General features: G+C 38.0%; 2 long non-coding RNA genes and 1 other non-coding gene across 3 annotated transcripts in view; all 3 read right to left on the bottom strand.

The window, feature by feature from the left end:
• Positions 1-20,470, bottom strand: part of LOC122673544 — a 602,084-nt gene that overhangs the window by 493,666 nt on the left and 87,948 nt on the right. The gene's annotated exons all lie outside the window — the stretch shown is intronic.
• Positions 4,062-4,168, bottom strand: LOC122673676. Its single transcript, XR_006334786.1, has one exon. It is a non-coding gene; the product is annotated as a U6 spliceosomal RNA (small nuclear RNA).
• Positions 5,082-15,464, bottom strand: LOC122673545. The gene is made up of 3 exons (XR_006334712.1): positions 15,455-15,464; positions 9,217-9,222; positions 5,082-5,199 (listed from the first exon to the last, which is right to left on the bottom strand). It is a non-coding gene; the product is annotated as an uncharacterized LOC122673545 (long non-coding RNA).

The following is a 20,470-nucleotide window of genomic DNA, read 5'->3' as shown; positions in this document are numbered from 1 at the left end:
GCCAAGTATTTACCTGCAAAGCAAGACCATCCAAAGTTCTCTTTTTCACTGAGCACAGTGACCAGCAATGTTCAAAATGGTAGCCACTCTGTCAACCCAGTTCCTGAGTGACTATACACAGAGCCTTCCTGATGACCCACAATTGAGATGCTAGTGTGAGCAAGAAACAAAAGTCACTGTAGATTCCTGAATGTATTTATTACTCTCTGTGGGTCTGTGCTCAGTCATGCCCAACTCCATGCAACCCCACAGACTGTAGCCCACCAGGCTCCTCTGTCCATGGGGTTCTCCAGGCAAGAATACTGGAGTGGGTTACTATTTCCTCCTCCTGAGGATTTTTCTGGCCCAGGGATTGAACCTGTGTCTCCTGCCTCTCCTGCATTGGCAGGCAGATTCTTTATCATTGAGGCACCTGGAAAGCCCATATATTTGTTACCAGCTTAACTTAATAAATAAGGGAAGATGATTCGTCCCATGGACAGCAATCTATCAGTCTCTGTCTCCCTCTTTCTCTCTCTTTCACATTAAAAACAATTATTATCATTATTATATGGTACTAGGCACTCAACTGAAAAATAACATGGCATTAGGAATGGTCATGTGTGGCTTCCCAGGTGATTCAGCAGTAAAGAATCTGCCTGCAGTGCACAAGATACTGGAAATGCAGGTTCAATTCCTGAGTCAGAAAGATCCTCTGGAGAAGGTAATGGCAACCCACTCCAGTATTCTTGCCTGGAGAATCCCATGGACAGAGGAGCCTGGTGGGCTGCAGTCCATGGGGTCGCAAAGAGTTGGACACGACTGAAGTGCCTGAGCATGCATGTATGTGCATGCTAAGTACACACAGAAAGAGCCTACAGAAAAAGCAGAACAGATTACACCTCCATTCACAAAGATATGACACCCTCACAGGGACAGTGGGAGTAACTAAAGGACAATTTTCTGGTTCTTCTGAGATGATTTGTACTTCCTGTTTTATGTCCAAGAGAAGTCATTATATTCTCTCAGCAAGCCTTTTAGTACTTCAACTGGTATGAATACATTTCTGGTCCTTGCAACAAAAAGAATGCTAACTACAACCGACTCTTGGACCAGAGCAAGGCACTGGGAGCCCAGTACCATCACAGGTAGCGTATTGCTAAGAGCAACAGGGCAGAGATTAAAGGGATGACCCCTTGCTCCACAGTCGGACAGGTAAGCCAAACAGTGCAATTAACCAATGGCAAGCTCAGCAGGCCCCCAAATAAACCTTAACGAGTACAGTATGTTATAAGGAGTGTTCAGTGCCTATTTGATGAAATAGGGAGAAAACTACTCATCCTCTGAATTAAAGAGTTGCTTATATTCTATGTAGTAAATAACTACATAAAAATATGTCATTAATGAAAAATGTTTGCATGCAACAATCTTACTCCAAGGAGAATGTGCATTGAGCCCGAACATAGTTCATCTGGTATGTACAAGCGCTGCAGGGAAAACTCGAGCACCTGCATGAACATCTGATTACTTAACCAGGCCTTTTGTCTACTCTGTCAGATCCCTCTGCTAGAAATCCCTTTTTCTGACACAATCAAAAGAAAACCAGTTTTTCAAATGAATGTTCGTTTACTCCAAAGAGCAAGCCAGGACTTATACTTGCCGTGTGTGTCTCCATCTCCTTTCAGGAGATGGTTGGTAATTACTGAAGGGTTTCACTCCGGGGAGGGATTGTCCCTGCAACTTTCACTGATTTGTTTAACTAGCAATGAAATGTGATTTACATGCCTTTCTCCCAAGGTGGTCTTCTTCAAAAACCACAGCAAAATGATCATCTGCAAGCTGAGCTCATGGTAAATAAAACCAGGTCCTTTTCTTTTCTAAAGTGGAAGGTCTAATCCTGTAGTCTTGATTGCTTTCCTAATTACAGACTCCAATCACTGCCACAGTACCCAGTGGTGGCAAGAGCTCTGTAACCAGTTATATACCCCACCCTCGTCATGAACCTCCTCACTTAAACCCAATACAGAACCAACTCATATCTACATGTAGCAGGTACTGAAAACTTCACTCAAGTCAGGGTTTCATTTCCCTTTTCATTTGTTCTATCTTTCTCACTATTGTATCATTAGAAAAATGTGTTCTTTTCTTCCAATTAAAAAAATAGTCAAAAAGCCTACCATCATCTCCCATAAATAGAATACTGAGGAATAACAAAGCAACCCAGATCCCAAAATCACAAGGGACTGTGTTTCCTCAGCTCATTTCTCAAACATAGGATGAGCAGAGACAAGGAAGGTATGTATTACAAACAGATTTCCCCACTCCAAGAACACGAAAGCCTTACAATGAAACGAGAGGTACAGGCAAATTCACAGAAAAACATAAGTACATCCCAGAGGACCTCATCTTAAAGAAACACTTGCCTCCATCTGCCCACACTCTTCCACTTGACCATATGATAAATGCAGATTCCCCTGAAGGTATGTCCTTGTCCAAGGAACTACACCAACTCAAATCTGGGAGGAAGAAGAGGGGAAAGTGTTTAACTGAAACCTAAATACAAAATGTAGCGCTCTGTCATCCAGTAGCACCGCCTACTCAGTATGTCTTAAGTGCTTTTCAAGCATGAGGTTTTTATTACACTCCTTTTCAGAAAGCAGGAAACAAACTGAGATAAAATAAAGGACTTAAGCCTAAACTCAGCCAGCAAGGCAGGACAAATAGAGGGAGGCAGCCAGACCATTACTATGAACTGGGCCTCTGATGTGTTTAAGGGGCTGCCAAGTCACCCAGTTCCAAACACAACCTGACTTCAAGGAACAAGGTGATGCGGCTACTCCTGAAGAGGATGAGAAAGTCACAAGAAGATTCTCATCAGTAAATAGATCACTCTGAGAACACTGTACCCCACTCAACCTTGGAGATTAAGGAAGCAGGGAGAGAGAAACCAACATGCGCTCTTCACCACCCAGCTAAAGGTCTACTGCTCACAGAACATCAATATTATAATGCTCACTTGGCTGGTCCAGACCAAAAAAGCAGCACGTGGGACTGACTGGTGAGGCTGAACTTCTATAACAATTAACTGAGGCAAGAAACTATTCACCTACCCATTTTTTCCTCACAAAAAGTGAGTGCAAATACAATAAGGAGAGTCACATCTTAATTTTTTATTCTCTCCAACTACTTCTGCAGTCAGTGTTACACATTCAAGATGTTTTCTGACCATTAAAAAATATCATATGGACACACCACTATGTTTTAAATTAAAAAAGAAAACAAGAAAAAAATAAACGATAACAATGAATTATAATTCATTGGACAAAAACAACAACAAAAAAGATATGAACCCTATGCGTTCTCCTAAAAACTTTAGATCTGTGCCTCATACAGTCAGGTCCATAATCCACGAAGCACTGGTTTATAGACATGGGGCTGGGGTTGGGGATGGGGGAGGGATGGATTGGGAGTTTGGGATTGGCAGATGCAAACTATTACATGTAGAATGGAAAACAAGCCACCCGATAGCACAGAGAACTGCATTCAATATCCTGAGAGAAACCATAAAGGAAGCAAATATTTTAAAAAAGAATATGTGTGTGTGTACAGCAGAAATTAACACAACATTGTAAATCAGCTATACTTCAAAAAAAAAAGAATTGACTTGTGTGTATGATTTAAAGATTTGATTTTACTTTTTTCCATATGGATACTTCAATGATATAGCACTTTTTGTTGAAAAGGCTATTTTCTCTTTATTACAAAGCTATTGTACATTTGTGATAAATCAAGTCTTCATATATCCAAAAAAAAAAAAAATACCACAAACAAATGACACTTGGTATTTTTTTTACTGAATGCAAGAATTTAAAATTCTGTGATGCTTTACAATTTTCAAAAGTTTCAAACACACAATTTCATACAATCCCATAATAGCCCTTTTCCTCCCTACCCCGACACTGCCTTCCCCTCCTTCCTCTGCAGTGGTAACCACTAGTTTGTACTCTGCATCTGTGAGTCTTCTTTTTTTTTGTTGTTATATTCACTACTTTGTATTTTTTTTTCTTTTTTCTTTTTTTTTTAAAAATATGGAACGCTTCACGAATTTGCGTGTCATCCTTGCGCAGGGGCCATGCTAATCTTCTCTGTATTGTTCCAATTTTAGTATATGTGCTGCCGAAGCGAGCACTACTTTGTATTTTTTGATTCCACATATAAGTGATATCATACAGTACCTGTCTTCCTCTATCTAACGTGAAGTTAGCAGAATGCCCTCCAAGTCAATTTGCCTTGTGGCTGCAAGTGGCAAACTTCTGTCCTTTTTCGTGGCTGAGTAGTATTCCACTGTGTGTATATACCACATCTTTATCCATTCATCTGTTGATGGACACTTAGGTTGCTTCCATACTTTGCCAATTGTTAATGATGCTGCTATGAACAGGGAGTGCATGTAAGTTTTCAAATTAGTGTTTTTGTTTTTTCAGACATATTCCCAGGAATGAAGTTGCTAGGTCATACGGTAGTTCCCTTTTTAGTTTTTTGAGGAATTCCCATACTGTTCTCCACAGTGGCTACACCAATTTACATTCCCACCAACAGTGTACGAGGGTTCCCTTTTTCTCCACCTCCTCATCATTCTTTGTTATTTGTGTTTTTTGATAACAGCCATTCTGACAGGTGTGAAGTGATATCTCACACTTTGGTTTTGGTGTGCATTTCCCTGATGATTCATGATTCTGAGCATTTATTCCTGTGCCTATTGACCATCTGTATTTCCTCTTTGGAAAAATGTCTATTCAGTTCCTTTGTCCATTTTTTAATTGAGTTGTTTGCTTTTTTGGATGCCAAGGTGTATAAGCTGTTTATATATGTTAGATATTAATTCCTTATTGGTCATATCATTTGCAAATATCTTCTCTTACTTCAGTAGGTTGTCTTTTCATTTGTGAATGGTTTTCTTTGCTGTGCAAAAGCTTTTACATTTAATTAGGTCCTGTTTTTGATTTTTATTTTTTGTTTGTTTGTTTTTGTTTTTTTTTTTTGCTTTTGCTTCCTTTACTTTAGGAGATGGATCCAAAAAAATTTATGTCAATTTATGTCCAATTTATGTCAAAGAGTGTTCTGCCTACATGGTCCTCTAGGAGTTCTATAGTATCCTGTCTTACATTTCAATCTTTCATCCATTTTGAGTTTACTTTTTATGTGGTGTTAGAGAATGTTCTGATTTGATTTTATGTGTATCTAGGACACCTTGTATTTTTAAGATAGAAAAATGATTAAATTGTTAACATTGATAAATAAAGTATTTCTCTCTTCATTCAAGCAGACGTCTCACTCTCCTCCTTGGCAAAGCACACTGAATACTACAGAGCATGATGCCCTAATAAAGGGTACACAGAAACATGAGCCCAGTCAGTAGAGTCACTTTCAGAGAACATATTTACTTACATTCTTGTCTCACAGGCGGCAATTCCTTTTCGGACCAATTTTCTAGCGAAAACTTTTCTTTTTGCGAACCACTAATTAGCTAACAAGAAGATTCTCATCAGTTGAGATCAATATCAATCAACATCAAATACTTGATGAGACACATGGGAAAGATCAGGTCTATTTGGTTTGTTTTCAAAGTCTTTATCATCCACATCACTGCCCACTTTCTTACATAAATATATACAGCTTGAACAAGAGACTGTGCAGGAATATATAAGTTAACTTTTGTTTATCTAGAGATTCTAGGGCATTTTCCATTACCATTTTTTATTCTAAATACTTTATATTTCGAGCATGACACGCATTCTTTCAAGTTGACCTCATAATATGATTTCCAGTGTACAGATAAGGAAACTGAGGCATCAAAACAGTGGTTAGAGCGCTAGTTGTCCTTCACAGTTAGGAGACTGCTGTTGACAGTATTAAGAGAGACAACAAGGCAAGTCAGTTACTGAGCTGGATTAAACCTTCAACTTCTCCTAGGTTTATGCTTGTCACTCCCACGAGGTCATGGAGGTGGGTAAACTTTTTACAATGTTACTGACTTTAAAGGAGTCCTATCTTTATTTAGTTAACCCTTTATCTTGGCCCTTCCTATTTGAGATCAGCTGTCTACTTTATTTCCATGTTTCGAGTATACTCAAGAGCAAGACTGTAAAGAATACAAAAATAAAACAGGACATAAAGATTATCAGCCTTAAAGCCACTAGGAGACAAAAGCAACTGCTCCAAGGAACAAGGGAAATTAACATTCTTTCCTATCCACCCGGCAAGAACTAAGATCAAAATGAACTGTTGGCAAATTCTGTTAACATGGAAGCATTAGGACTGTAGGGATCCTATAAAATACTCTAGCACTATTAATATTAAGGTTTCTAAGGACCCTTTTATCAATGACCATTCTTCCGCCTTAATACAATGTTTTGTAACAGTCTCCTTATCAAACTGACTTGAATTCTTTCTGGAAAAAAAAATATGGAATAAATGAATGGTTGGATGAATAGTAGAACATGTGCAAGCTTTATAATTAGACAGACTGTGGCACTGAATACCACCTTTAACATTTGTTAGGTCATGTTTATTTGACATTAAGAAGTTACTTAGCCTCTCTGAGCCACTTAAATTCTATGAGCCAAAAGTTCTCATATATTTAAAAAACAAATAATAATATCTCCTCTTATGGTGATTAAATGAGACTACATATGAAGCACTTGATACATTGTAGACATTCAATAATCAATAGCTATTAATTAAAGCTTCTCATTAACCTAGATTACCAGTAAAACCATTCAGTATCAATGGGAGGTGGGGGGGAAATAAAGCCTGACTATCTTTATAACATATAAATAAAGCATTCTATTAAAGAATTTTGAAAATAGTTTGCATTTATTACTTCTATGATTTAGTGGGCCACCAATAGATTAAACACATGTTAATATTCCTTACCTCTGTGCAAAGAACAATTCATTTCATGAATGTCTTTGGAAAGAAATAATAAAGTTTAAAATTTCTTAATCTAATTTTCAGACCCTACTAAGTGATTTAATGCAATATCAATCTTAAATTTTAGTCAGTATAAAGTTTTTAAAGCAGCTAAAAATTCCTCTATTAGAACATGAAATCAAATCTGAGCCAGGAGTCATGTGACAACAGTACACCACATAAAACCTTTGAGCTGTGACTTCTCACATGTCTAATGGAAAGACTGAATAGGTTTCTAGTTGCAACTGTTTCCTTTTACCACACTGTACATTTTGTGCATTAAATATGGGCAGTGGTGGGTGGTAAAATTTGCTGAAGGAGGAGAGGGAAACAAACAAACAAAAAAATATCACTGTTCTTCAGAACTGAAATATATTATCTAGGTCATGCATGCAAGATCTAAAATTCTATGGTACTCAGAGGACAAGGGTAATATCATACACATGTTTTTATCTCTTCCTCATCCCCATCTCAGCGTGATACTTTCTTTATAGTAAATATTTAATAATATCTGTCATTGAAGAAACAAGCCAATGAACACATAAACTTCATTTTACACAGTCTAATAGGCAAAGAATTGTCTAGGATTGTTCTTTATTTGAGTACTTTGACTCCAATGCATGAATTATACAACAACCATGATTTGCTCCTAGAGGCATGTCCAAGGTAATCACATGAGAATAAAGGATTCTGCGGAATATAGTAGCAATGCTGATTGATCACAAAATGGAAGTGACTTTAAAATTTTTTCTAAAAGTGGTAAGTAAATGACATTTTCTGAGTTTTTATTTCAGATGAAAAGGCCATGGAACTATCAGCAAAATGCCAAGAAAATTAATTCAATATACATGGAAGATAGAACAGAAAACAACCAACTTCAGAAATCTGTATAAGTCATGCGGTAGGGACTCAATAGTAAAAGACCAAGAACTTCTGTTTTAGTTTTACACTTGCTTCATAAAAAAGCCACAAGCTTTGCAAAATATGCGATGGATACTTTCTGTTGGATATTTTTAATTTGATCTAATTGTTCTTGACAGTTTCCTTTACCACATCATGCATTATGCACATTTAAGATGGGCAGTGGGAAGGGGAAATTATTCAAGTGGAAAAGGGAAAAAGAAAAAAAATTATTTTCTTTCAAAATTGAAATAAGTTATCCAGACAAACTAAGCTGTATAATTTTACATATGAAAAAAGGAAATGAAGATGGCAAAAATCATATTATGTTTAGTGTTGAGAGCTTAATTATCTTTTGAATAATTCAATGGATTATCATACTGATAGTGTATTTTATCTTTTAAATTATGGTAAATCCGTAGTCAAATTTTACTTAGGAATTAAGATAGTGCTTCATTTAAGTGATCTGCATTTAACTGTGGGATTGTAATGAAATTTATTAACATGTTTATACTCGTAGACTTTGTTACCTTTCCCATATCCTCACTCTCCACCTCTAAAGAGAGCTTTGCTTTACCTACTCATGTTTATCTTCTTTCCCACCCTCTAAAGAGAGTTCCACCTTACCAGTCCAATGCCCCTGTTCATATTTTCTGGAAATCAGAGATTTTCTCAGAGTAATCTAACTTCACCTGAGCTATATCAGTTATAAGTCCCAGATATTATCAACTTCTTAATAGTTGACACTAGGAGGATACAGACTAGTAACTCACATAATAATCAAACTAGCTGCTTGTAGTTCTGAATATATCCATTAATTTATCGTTCAGATATCTTTCTAATACTATCTTTCAGAAAGGACAGCATGCCCTGTCAAGTGGCCCATCCAAGTCCTGACTCAGACCCTAATATAGCTAGGATATCAAGGCAAGCTAGGATTCCAAATGCAAGAGATCTGACCAGTAAATAATAAGAAAGGATTAATGATATCAAGAAAAGTTTCCATGAGGAGAGATTAGGAGTCAAAAATTTAAGCATAAAAGAAGGGATAGTGAATAACTAGAGGCTGTGGGTACATCATTCAAAAGATTTGCCAAAAAAAAACATGAGATTGAGTTGGTGATGCTAGAATGTAAAGTATGAGTTTTAGGGCAAGGGTCAGCAAACTAAAGCCCGCTGCCTCCTTTTGTATATAAAATTTTATTAGAAGAAGTGAAGTGAAGTCACTCAGTCGTGTCCGACTCTTTGCGACCCCGTGAACTGTAGCCCACCAGGCTCCTCTGCCCATGGGATTCTCCAGGCAAGAATACTGGAGTGGGTTGCCATTTCCTTCTCCAGGGGATCTTCCCGACCCAGGGATCGAACCCAGGTCTCCGGCATTGCAGGCAGACGCTTTAACCTCTGAGCCACCAGGGAAGCCTTTATTAGAAGTCACACCCATTATTTGCAGTTTTATTAGAAGCCACACCCATTTGTTTGCATTTTATTAGAGGCCACACCCATTTATTTGCATACTATCTATGGATTATCTACAGTATTTGCATACTATCTATAATTTTCCTACTATAAGAGCACCGCTGAGTAGATGCAATAGAAACCATACGGCTTACAAAACCTAAAATGTTTATTATCTGGCCCTTCATAGAAAAAGTGTTTGGCGACCTCCATCTTAGACTTTAGGAAACCAATGATTACATCGTGAGAAAAAAAGTCTGATTTCATACCTCATGTCCACACCTCAAATTATCTCACACTTTAGGTTTTGAAGTAATCTGAATTTCACCATTTTGTTGAAGTAATACATTTAGAGAGGTCTTTTTCTACAGATTGCTATATAATTTTTTTCATATATAAACCTCATTAGATAAAGTATATCCTTATCTACTCTTCTGAAATATTAAGGAGAAAATTTCTTTACACATTCGAATTGTAACATTTTCAAACAAAAACTGAAATACTGTAAAAGAATTTGAGGAGCATGAAGAACAGGAGAAGGCTTTTAGTGATATATTGATGATGAGAGAAACATTCTGAAGCAGACTAAAGAATGAGTAGGTATTCTCAAAGATTATTGTACTCAAAACCTTCTGGTAACCACCTAGTTATCATTTAATTATGGGCACCAAGCTTAAGTGGTACAACCGGATCCTGTGACCCTCACTGAACAGGAAGCTCTTTCAATGGTGGCCTCTCCCATCTTCAGTTATAACCTAGTGAGAACAACTATTACAGAGCGCTAGTATGCCCTTCAACAGTACATTTCTCAATTTTTTGTTGGAAGGAGTCATTTTTAAACCTTTTTGGATTCTTAGGACTAAAATTTAAGATAAGCAACCCAATAACATCTGTAGAATTAAAAAAAAAAAAAAAATCTCTAAACCTTACAAGAATTGACTTTCCTGTCCACACTGCAAAGTCTTGTCCTCTCACCCAATTATCAGCTCTAGTTCAGTTTCCAAAACCAAGGCCTCTCGAATAAAAGGGATGCTTATGATAGGCAGAAGAAAGAAGATGCCTACAGCATCACCACTTCATAATGTAAATCTCCACTCTACCATCTCCAGAAGGGAACTGGGGCCGTTTACACACCCTTACTCATCCCAGAGTTTGTCTATTGGCTTCATGCTAGAACAGCTTATTGAAGACTCAGTTGCAACCTTTGTTGTGAGAAAATCCCTCCCAAGGTATGAGATGCTCTAGCATGTGGTGTGCATTCTGAATCATCACACAAATATGATACTATTTTTCACACAGAAATGATACATGGGTTCAGGAACCAAAGGATAAAGAGGGAAGTGGCAATCTTCACTGGAAACTCCCCATGATTCATAATCGAAATTGTTTCTCAAAACTAGAGGTCCCTAAGACACTACCAGGGAATATATGAAGCCAGATTAGTTTAATAATTATACTAAGATGTTATTTGACTTTTTCACTGTGTTGACTGGAGGAGGAAATGGCAACCCACTCCAGTCTTCTTGCTGGAGAATCCCATGGACAGAGGAGCCTGGCAGGCTACAGTCCATGGGGTCACAGAGAGTCGAAAATTGACTGAGTGACTTAGCACACACGCATGCAGTGTTGACACTGGAAGCAATGGCAGATAAAACTTCTGGTGCCTTAGCAAGAACCAGAGCAGTGACACCAAACCATACAAGTAGCCACTGTGTTCATCTCCTGGCACTGGCAATAGGAAATAACAGAAACAGAAAGTGTCGATTCCACTTTAGAATGTTCTTGATGAAGCCATAAAGAATATGAATTATATTAACACTTGACCTGTGAGCACGTGTCTTTTTAATATTCAGTGTGAAGAAATGGGAAAGATACGTAAAGCACTTTGGTAACACAATAAACATGATGACTTGAGGAAAAGTACTTGTGTGATTGAGTCAGGAGCTGAGCTAACTTTGTTTACTGTGGAACACTATTTTTTACTTTAAAAAAAAAAATGACTGACAGACAAACTATGGCTATTCAGATTGAGATTTGGAAAATATTTTCTTGAACAAAATGAGTCTGTTACTTCAAGAAAAACAATGGAATAGTAGTTGTGGCCAATGATAAGATTCCAGCTTTCAGAAGAAATTAAAATTTTTTTTAAACTTATATCCACCACCATAAGTTTGACAGTTTTCTAAAACTTAAAGATCTTCTGATGAGATCAGTGGTAGTGTTTAGAAACATAAATTTTTGGCGTTATATGATAAAACAGGTCAGCCTTCAGAAGATCTGAATAACTCAGAGAAAGCATTTTCCAAATAACCAATGTATAACACTACAAAACCATGAAAGATCCATTAAAAACATGAGACAGACCAATGGATTTTAATATAAGAGAGTATTAAAAGTTTACTAGTGTGGTATCAGATTCCATATTGCAAATAACCTGCAAAAACCTACAATTTGTCAAGTTTTAGTGGGTATCAAAAAGGATATCCACAATTATATGAAAAGACTATTTTAAAAAACCTCGCTTTTTACCAACTACATATCTGTGTGAGGCTGGACTTTCTACATATACTTCACCTAAAACAACACATTACAATACTGAATAGACATCCAGCTGTCTTCTAGAAGTCTCTGTCTTCTATTAAACTAGACATTGAAAGAGATTTGCAAAAATATAAAACAATACTTTTCTCCTCTACAGTTATTTTTACCTTAAAAAGTATGTTCTGTATTTTAACATGTAATGAGCTTATCATTATTTTTAATAAATAAATATATCAAAATTATCTTCAGTTTAATTTCTAATATTATAAATATCCATTACTATAAGCCATGCAAACAAGCACTCTCTGGGAACTTCAACAGTTTTTACAAGTATAAAGGGGCCCTGAGACCAAAAGTTTACGAACTGTTATCTTAGATACTCTTTTTTTCCTCCAAACTGTAACCCAATGCTGTCTGATAATTCCTAACAGTTCCTAGCTGACAAGAATAAGGATTTATAAGGTACTGTAAAATTTTATATATATATTGAATGGTAACTTCAAGAAGTTTACAAAAAACACAAGAAGCTTACAATCTCAAATTCATTTTATAAAATCATTCTATAGTTACTACTTTGTGAAAACTAATATTTTCATGGAAAAAATTATAAGTTCCTTGGAATTTCCTTAAAAGCCATATTCTTAACTATAGGCATGTTATACTAAATATGTCTCATCTTCATCTAGGGTTCACAAATATGCATAACTTGTTATCAGCACCCACTTAATTTTCACTTAACTGAACACATTTATTTGCCTTAATCTCTCCTCACAAATGGATCCTTCAGTTCCCTCTACCCTTATTATTTCTCATTTCTGGGATTCCTCTAAATATTTCTTTTCTGAGAGTTCACAAAACAGCAAATTGAATTCCAGGTATGATCGCTCTACCACCCAGTGATGGGAATGATCTGTTCTCTGCTCTCCTAATAAAAAGCTGAAAATAATTCTAGACCATCACCCCTAGACTTATCTAATTTTTTTTTCCTCAATCACACTGAGATAGCTGTAGTATTCACCGGCTTCCAGGTTGTTCTTTTCTACCGACTTCCAGAATTGCAGATCAGTTTTCTGCATTTCAAGCGAGGTAAAGATGATCTTATTGACACCCTCAGTTCTGTGAGATTACAAGAGGGGCTGTGTTGAAAAGAAAGTTCAGCAAGAATAACAATAGCACTCAACTGTAACAATTGTATGTATGTCTGCACACATGTTTAAAAGTTGGGAACGATAATTATTTTAGTCACATAAATTTAGCCATCAAAAAATAAAATATAATTTGTTTCAAATACCTGATCTTTATCTTCAAGGTACACCAGTCTTTCAGCATTCCATTATTTTCCTTTAAATTTATGACTAGTATGTCTTTTTTAGCAAAGGGGAAAATATTTTAGAAATTATTCTCTTAAAGAAAAAAAAAGATCATGTTTTATGTGGATTTTTTTACATAGTAGGGCCCTTATGGCAGAAAGTGAAGAGGAACTAAAGAGCTTCTTGATGAAAGTGAAAGAGGAGGGTGAAAAAGCTGACTTAAAACTCAGTATTCAAAAAACTAAGATCATGGCATCTGGTCCCATCACTCCATGGCAAATAGATGGAGAAACAATAGAAACAGTGACAGACTTTATTTTATTGGGCTCCAAAATCACTGCAGATGGTGACTGCACCCATGAAATCAAAAGACGCTTACTCCTTGGAAGGAAAGTTATGACCAACCTAGACAGCATATTAAAAAGCACAGACATGACTTTGCCAACAAAGGTCTGTATAGTCAAAGCTATGGTTTTTCCAGTGGTCAGATATGGATGTGAGAGTTGGACTATAAAGAAACCTGAGTGCCAAAGAATTGATGCTTTTGAAATGTGGTGTTGGAGAAGACTCTTGAGAGTCCCTTGGACTGCAAGGAGATACAACCAGTCCATCCTAAAGGAGATCAGTCCTGGGTGTTCATTGGAAGGACTGATGCTGAAGCTGAAACTCCAATACTTTGGCCACCTGATGTGAAGAACTGACTGATTGGAAAAGACCCTGATGCTGGGAAAGATTGAAGGCGGGAGGAGAAGGGGATGACAGAGGATGAGATGGCTGGATGGCATCACCAACTTGATGCACATGACTTTGAACAAGCTCCAGGAGTTGGTGATGGACAGGAGTCTGATGTGCTACAGTCCATGGGCTCACAAAGAGTCAGACATAACTGAGCAACTGAACTGAACTGAAGGGCTCAGAATCTATCTTTGTAGATTTAACACTTTTCCGTCTATTGGTCAGTAGGATTTTAAAATTCTCAACCTCTTGGAGACACATTTAAGCAGAAAGATTCCAGGGGTCACTCGAATTCAAAAACTACTGCATAATTAATTGGAAAAGGCTATATATAAACTTACAGACATTTTCTGAAGACATTGTAAAAACAAAATACAGAAGAAAATTTGTGTAAATGTAAACAGTATTCCTCTGATTATTTCTGATATGGGATTTTATAAAATGCTTGTTTCAGAGGAAATAAATTGAAATTTGGGATGGAAAGATTAAAATGAAGCATTGTATTTGATGTTCCCCTCAATAAAGAGAAGTTATTCCAACCATAATTGGCATCTATTTCTGTTTTCTAACACCAGTCAGTCAAATGAATTGAGCTCTCATTGTGTCTGTGCACTATTCCTAGTTCCATGAAAAATAAGTTATTTCAAGAATTTGATGTTTACCCATTTGCTTTGTAAAGTCAACATTGTTATTAATTAGAAACTAAAGAAAATTTTTAAAATATACAACTTCTATGGATTCTCAATTCCCTTGAAAAGAACTGGGATACTTGAGTAAAGAGATTCTGGTTTTAAATATTCATTATGCATATAGAAAATTCCCAGAAAATGTTTTTATTTTTAAGGGACTACCTTTGAAAACTTGTAAACCTCCATTCCCTTTTTAAAAAATAGATAAATGATAGCTATCATTTAGTGAAGTTTCTTGGAGAAGGCAATGGCACCCCATTCCAGTACTCTTGCCTGGAAAATCCCAAGGATGGAGGAGCCTGGTAGGCTGCAGTCCATGAGGTCACTAAGAGTCGGACTTGACTGAGCAACTTCACTTTCACTTTTCACTTTCACGCATTGGAGAAGGAAATGGCAACCCACTCCAGTGTTCTTGCCTGGAGAATCCCAGGGACGGTGGAGCCTGGTGGGCTTCTGTCTATGGGGTCGCACAGAGTCGGACGCGACTGAAGTGACTTAGCAGCAGCAGCAGCAGCAGTGAAGTTTATTGAACCTGCAAATTTTCTGTTTCTAGAAAAAAGTAAATCTTTCAAACCTTGGCTTTGAACCAATTCTCAAAGAGTGTGGGCAAATTCCTCAAATAAGTATAATTTAGTTTCCCTTCACTTTCAAAATAACAATTCGTCTTATAGAACTTTGCAGATTTTACTTTGTCAAACAAATCAAAGAGTTTAGTTTATTTCAAAAATTGCACTTAGAAAATTCATATAGCAAAATAGTGTGTTCCATTCAAAGTTTTGAGACTATAATATCAAGCTTCTAATCACATTTTCATCATAACGATCAAAAACTCTTCCTACCTTTACAAAATATCTCCATCCAGCTCCCCCACACTCACTTTTTTTTTTCTTTTTTTTTTTCACTTTTTTTTTTTTGTGTGGTTAATCCACAAATTTTTCTTCAGTAAATTTTTGTTTCATCTGGATCTAAATCCTATTGTTAAGTCCCTACAATTCAGCATATATTTATTGAGAGTCTCAAGTGTGCAAAGCTATGAATTAAGTACTATTAAATCCCTGAATCCTACTGTAAAATCCTATTTTGCCTACATCAATGAATCCATTTCAGAGGGTAAAAAAACTAGAATAGCCTTCCAACTGGTCTCCATAACTTCAATTTATTCCCCCCTTTAATCCCACCTGAAAACTATAGCCAGATGAATTGTAAAATAAAAATTTAATAGCAACTGTTGAAAAATAACACAAAAGCCTCCAGTTTTCTAAAGTATAACAAATTCACATATTGTTTTTACCTATGGAAACTTTCATTTAAATAAAACACTTTTTAAAACAGATGAAGGGAGAGATACTCAGATTAAGGTAGGGACGGGGGAGCAAAGACCATGGGTTCAAAGGAAAATGTTTAGGCTTGTTGCCTTGCATTGAAGGTATTCTACAAAATAATTGTAGAATCTGTGTTCCTTAACCATTGTCTTCCTCATACTGTTGGCATTCCTGAAGCTTTGGGATCATCCAGATATTCTGATCATTTTCTCTCAAATACATTCTGAACAACACTATCTCAGTCACTTCTGCTTATGCTATTTATCTTACCTCAGATGCAACTTCCTTGTATTGCTTTGACCATTTAATCAATTTCGTACCATTATTTGAGGCCTAGTAAAATTGTGTGCTTTTATATATTTCTTAGAACATGAAAAAGTAGTGAAAATTCTCTCCTATGCTTGTCATGTGAACTGCCATTTTTAGCATTGTTAGTAATTATATTACGGTAAGTTTTTATAGAGTTTAAGATAGCTTTTCCAAAATCTTATTGGTTTAGAAATATCTTCTCGGTTACATAATTTCCAGTCCATTAATCCTTCAATCTTGATTTCCTGTGTTTGAAAGATCTGTCAAACTATTGCCAGTCTCAATTTTTAGTCTCTGTCTTAATTATATATTGCTAGGTAACAGTTTACCATAAGCTTTGTGGTTGTAAACAACACCCATTTATGATTTCACAAATTCTGTGGGCCAACTTAGCTGAGTTCTCTGCTTGGGGTCTCACAGGCTGCTATAAATAAGGTGTCAACCAGGGCTGCAGTCTTACCTGAGGCTTGACTGAGGCAGAATCTATTTAATACTTCCAAGTTCACACGGTTGTTGGCAGTACTGAGTTCCACCCAGGTTGTTGGACCAAAACCCTTGTTTTCCTGCTGCATGACCCTTCATGTCAGCAGCTCACAACACGGCAACTTGCTTCATCAAAGCCAGCAAAAGGGAGAGTCTCCGTGCCAAACAGGCATTATCACTTATGTAACATAATCATGAACACCCTGTCACCTGTGCCATAATCTACTTGGTTAGAAGAAAGTCACAGATCCTGCCCACACTCAAATAAAGGTATTTTAAACAAAGATATGAATACAAGGAAGCAGCAATGATGGCTGCTGCTAAAATGACTATATCAGTAAAATGATGCTTAGATTAAATGAAGTTAAGAAGGCTTTTAAAGTTGGTTCCAGACATCTGAAGAATCTTCACACGTATTAGTAAAAGAAATATATATATACACATATATATATGTATGTATGTATGTATGTATATGTTGCAAAATGCTCAGTAGTTTTATAAATAGCAGTATTAGAAAAGGATGGGTTTCCCTGGTGGCTCAGCAGTAAAGATCCTGCCTCAATGTAGGAGATGTGAGTTCGATCCCTGGGTCAGGAAGATCCCCTGGAGAAGAAAATGGCAACCCACTGCAGTATTCTTGCCTGGGAGGCCCTATAGATAGAGGAACCTGGAGGGCTGCAGTCCATGGGCTCACAAAAGAGTCAGACAAGACTTAGAGACTAAACACAGAACATGGAAGGAAATGTTCTTACTTATACCAAATACCTGGTCAAAATCAGAAGGGCTAATGTGACTTTGCCTCTTATTCAAAGGACTTTTCCAACAGACTGGCTAAGGAAAGGACTTAAGGTCTTGGAACTGTAGAATTCCGTAAGTGCTATTTACCAATACAACTGGGTCTGGAAAAGACTGATTGATTTAAGAAGAGTATAGTACATCACCATCAGTGCCTTATAGAGGCATGATTCTAAAAAGCCTGGTTTTAGATATAAAGACTCACAGCTTGGAAGACTACTGTGGAGCTTATGCCATAAGCCTTAGAGTAAAGAAGCCATAATCATTAAGGAAGAGAAGTTTCCCGAACTCAGAAGGAGGTTTTATGTTGGCCAGTAGGTGGGAAAGGAAGAATCAAAGGTGACTTACTAGATAGTCTAAATATTGGTAGCTCCTTGAGAAAAGGTCTAGTGTTCCATTGTCTTGGGTCAAATAAAGACTGGGAGGGACAGCAGAAGGGAAGAAGACATCTCTGGGTAGTATAGAGATGGTGTTGCAGAAACCAGTACTGGAGAAGTCGAGCACCACACTCAGAGAGCTGGAGAACCCAGGTTTATTACGCCGGCGGGCCCAGAGGAGTTAACACTCCAAGCTCTGAGCCCCGAACATGGGGATTACAGAGCTTTCACAGGCAGACTGTAGTGGGTAACACTAGCTGTTAACAGGCTGGTTTAAACTAAGGGGTTTCGCATGCTTGAGGCAATAGCAGTCAAGATGGGGAGGGGGATTCCTGGCCTGGACAGGCATGATTAAGCAGGTTTGCAGGGGCTGGGCAATTGTAAAGATCAGGACAAGGGCGAATGAGATAAACTCCAGTTCCTAGTATTGCAAGTCCCCACTTCCTGAGACTACGTGACCTACATGATCTAGACTTTGCAAGGGGCAAGCTGAGTTACACAGGCAGAAGGAGAAGGAGGTTATATAAAATTTTAACTTTTCCTCTTCATTAGAAATCTGAGATGAGCTTGAGAAGATTTCAGAACAGAAAGCTCATTGCCTGGCTATAAAGAGTATAACTAGGGCTGGGTAGAGAAGTCCTGCGTCCAATACTATACCTGAAATAGCAGTGGCTGAAGGAGGTGTCTAGATGGATGGTCTGCAAGCTTCTTCATAAGAGCCTTAGCTTTCCAAAAGAATGAGAATGCATCAACCAAGAGTTTCCTAGCAACCTTAACAGAGTAGATACAAGCCTGAGAGTCAAAAGCCCAGAAGAAGGCCTTGCAGTGGGATAAGAATTAGAGGTGGAGGTGTGAATTCAGCATCAGGAGGGACAGAGGCCAACACTCAAGACCAAGAAAGAACACTGACACCGCAGTGGAGACTATAGAACATGTAAGAGGCCCAGCAGGCCAGCTGTCTCGGCTTCTCATGAGAAAGAAGTATCGGATAGCCACCATAACCATCCCCCAAGAATCTTGATTAACTAAGTAGTTACTGGAAGAGACAAAGTTTAACTGAAAGTGCTAATTACTTTAAGTGGGCAACAATGAGTCGGCCCTCATCAACAAAAAATGGGGACTTGACAAAGCTTATGTTAATTATTGGAAAACAAAGAACATTGCATTTTTTTTGGCACACAAGCTGTAACTTGTATCTATTTACAACTTTATCTCTTCTAGAGACAACATTTTATTGGTGAAATAGTGTTTTAGGCTCCATAGCAGATGTTAAAAATACAAAGTTGTTGTGTTTTTTTTTTTTGCTGTTCCACAAGGTTTTCAGGATTTCCCATCCAGGGATTGAACCCAGGCCCCAGCAGCAAAAGCACCAAGTCTTTACCACAGGACCACCAGGAAATGCCCCAAAGATGAATAAATCTAAGTTCCTGAACTCCTCTTATAGTCTTACAGTGAAGTGGGCATGTTAGCCAGGCTATAAAACCTGTTGTATCTGAATATTTGTATTAGTATATAAGTATGGGTTTGTGAAAGTCACTCAGTCACATCCGACTCTTTGCAACCCCCTGGACTGTATAGTCCATGGAATTCTCCAGGCCAGAATAATGGAGTGGGTAGCCTTTCCCTTCTTCAGGGGATCTTCCCAACCCAGGGATCGAGCCAGGATCTCCTGCATTGCAGGCAGATTCGTTATCAGCTGAGCCACAAGGAAAGCCCAAGAATACTAGAGTTGGTAGCCTGTCCCTTCTCCAGAGGATCTTCCTGACCCAGGAATCGAACCGGGGTCTCCTGCATTACAGGTGGATTCTTTACCAACTGAACTATCAGGAAAGTGCTGATTTAACAAGGGCTTAAACAATAATAAAGTCTATCCGTGTGTGTGTGTATCCTCAAATCATGTCTGACTCTTTGCATCCCCCTGGACCGTAGCCCTCCAGGCTCCTTTCTCCATGGAATTGTCCAGGTAACAATACTGGGTTGGGTTATCATTTCCTACTCCAGGGGATCTTCTCAACCCAGGGGTTGAACCTGTGTCTCTTGTGTCTCCTGTACTGGCAGGCAGATTCTTACCACTGTGCCATCAGGGAAAGCAAGTCTATCTTTAGCACACAACTAAACATAAGCAGTCCAGAGTGGATATGGTAGCCTCACAGTATCAGGGAGACAGGCCTCTTCTGTCTTGTTACTCTGCTCTCCCAGGGTATTGCCTGTATCTATATAAGCAAAAATGGTTCACCATACCCATGTTCTAGTCAGTGGATGGGAAGGGTAAAAGGGTAAGGGAAGGGCATGCCCTTACTTTAAAAGGCATGTGTCATAAGTTGCACACACCATTTTGTGCACAAACCATTGGCAAAGAACGCAATCCTGTGGCCACACACACTGCAAGGAGGCTGGGAAATGTGGTTCTCGTTTGGTTAGGGATGTGCGGTGCTGTGCTTAGTCACTCTGCTGTGTCTGACTCTTTGCAACACCACGGACTGTAGCCCACCAGGCTTCTCTGCCCATGCGGATTCTCCAGGCAAGAATACTGGAGTGGGTTGCCATGCCCTTCTCCAGGGGATCTTCCCAACCTGGGGATGGAACCCAGGTCTCCTGCATTG

The sequence above is a fragment of the Cervus elaphus genome, chromosome 17 (genome assembly GCF_910594005.1).
Source record: "Cervus elaphus chromosome 17, mCerEla1.1, whole genome shotgun sequence".
NCBI lineage: Eukaryota > Metazoa > Chordata > Mammalia > Artiodactyla > Cervidae > Cervus > Cervus elaphus.
The sequence above is the reverse complement of the archived record's forward strand: the minus strand, read 5'-3'. Positions and strand labels throughout refer to the sequence as shown.